General features: G+C 43.4%; 1 protein-coding gene across 2 annotated transcripts in view; it reads right to left on the bottom strand.

Annotated features, from left to right (window-relative positions):
- Positions 1-2,500, bottom strand: part of LOC122247212 (tumor protein p63-regulated gene 1-like protein) — a 34,666-nt gene that overhangs the window by 31,777 nt on the left and 389 nt on the right. The window lies entirely within an intron of this gene.

Raw genomic sequence — 2,500 nt, 5'->3', positions numbered from 1 at the left:
GATAAACCTTCACTCAGCTGACCCATTCATCACTTAGATAAACCTTCACTCAGCTGACCCATTCATCACTTAGATAAACCTTCACTCAGCTGACCCATTCATCACTTAGATAAACTTTCACTCAGCTGACCCATTCACACAGATACACTACTCAGCTGACCCATTCATCACTTAGATAAACCTCCACTCAGCTGACCCATTCATCACTTAGATAAACCTCCACTCAGCTGACCCATTCATCACTTAGATAAACCTTCCCTTAGCTGACCCATGCATCACTTAGATAAACCTTCACTCAGCTGACCCACTCATCACTTAGATAAATCTCCACTCAGCTGACCCATTCACACAGATACATCTCCACTCAGCTGACCCATTCATCACTTAGATAAACCTTCACTCAGCTGACCCACTCATCACTCAGATAAACCTCCACTCAGCTGACCCATGCATCACTTAGATAAACCTTCCCTCAGCTGACCCATTCATCACTTAGATAAACCTTCACTCAGCTGACCCACTCATCACTCAGATAAACCTCCACTCAGCTGACCCATGCATCACTTAGATAAACCTTCACTCAGCTGACCCACTCATCACTTAGATAAACTTTCACTCAGCTGACCCATTCACACAGATACACCTCCACTCAGCTGACCCATTCATCACTTAGATAAACCTTCACTTAGCTGACCCATTCATCACTCAGATAAACCTCCACTCAGCTGACCCATTCACACAGATACACCTCCACTCAGCTGACCCATTCACCACTTAGATAAACCTTCACTTAGCTGACCCATTCATCACTCAGATAAACCTCCACTCAGCTGACCCATTCATCACTTAGATAAACCTTCACTCAGCTGACCCATTCATCACTTAGATAAACCTTCACTCAGCTGACCCATTCATCACTCAGATAAACCTCCACTCAGCTGACCCATTCATCACTTAGATAAACCTTCACTCAGCTGACCCATTCATCACTTAGATGAACCTTCACTCAGCTGACCCATTCATCACTCAGATAAACCTCCACTCAGCTGACCCATTCATTACTTAGATGAACCTTCACTCAGCTGACCCATGCATCACTCAGATAAACCTCCACTCAGCTGACCCATTCACACAGATACACCTCCACTCAGCTGACCCATTCATCACTTAGATAAACCTTCACTTAGCTGACCCATTCATCACTCAGATAAACCTCCACTCAGCTGACCCATTCATCACTTAGATAAACCTTCACTCAGCTGACCCATTCATCACTCAGATAAACCTCCACTCAGCTGACCCACTCATCACTTAGATGAACCTTCACTCAGCTGACCCATGCATCACTCAGATAAACCTCCACTCAGCTGACCCATTCACACAGATACACCTCCACTCAGCTGACCCATTCATCACTTAGATAAACCTTCACTCAGCTGACCCATTCATCACTCAGATAAACCTCCACTCAGCTGACCCACTCATCACTTAGATGAACCTTCACTCAGCTGACACATACATCACTCAGATAAACCTCCACTCAGCTGACCCATTCACACAGATACACCTCCACTCAGCTGACCCATTCATCACTTAGATAAACCTTCACTCAGCTGACCCATTCATCACTTAGATAAACCTTCAGTCAGCTGACCCATTCATCACTTAGATGAACCTTCCCTCAGCTGACCCATCCATCACTTAGATGAACCTTCACTCAGCTGACCCATTCATCACTTAGATAAACCTCCACTCAGCTGACCCATTCATCACTTAGATAAACCTCCACTCAGCTGACCCATTCATCACTTAGATAAACCTTCACTCAGCTGACCCATTCATCACTTAGATAAACCTTCACTCAGCTGACCCATTCATCACTTAGATAAACCTTCACTCAGCTGACCCACTCATCACTTAGATAAACCTTCACTCAGCTAACCCACTCATCACTTAGATAAACCTTCACTCAGCTGACCCATTCATCACTTAGATGAACCTTCACTCAGCTGACCTATCCATCACTTAGATAAACCTTCACTCAGCTGACCCATTCATCAATTAGATAAACCTTCACTCAGCTGACCCATTCATCACTGAGATAAACCTTCCCTCAGCTGACCCATTCACACAGATACACCTTCACTCAAGCTGACCCATTTTTACAGATAAAGAATAAGTGAGAACCCATTTGCAGAGATAAATCCACAACCAGATAACTCAGTCACTAATACATCCTCTCCAAAATAAAACAATTTACAAATCCTCATTCAGAGAATAATTCACACAATCCCCATTCAAATAACCCATTCACACAGGTAAAAAAAAAAAAAACTCACAGATAATTATTTCCACAGATAAACTCTCAGCCAGAAAACCCATTCACACTAACTGATTCTCTACAAAATAATCCCAATTGCACAGACAAAATCTCATTCAGAGTACCACTAAACCAACCCATTCCCACAGGTCACAAAAAAAAATCATTCTGATAGCCCAT

The sequence above is a fragment of the Penaeus japonicus genome, unplaced genomic scaffold (assembly GCF_977035675.1).
Source record: "Penaeus japonicus unplaced genomic scaffold, GWHDUDI00000001_assembly GWHDUDI00000002, whole genome shotgun sequence".
NCBI classification, from domain to species: Eukaryota; Metazoa; Arthropoda; class Malacostraca; order Decapoda; family Penaeidae; genus Penaeus; species Penaeus japonicus.
The sequence above is the reverse complement of the archived record's forward strand: the minus strand, read 5'-3'. Positions and strand labels throughout refer to the sequence as shown.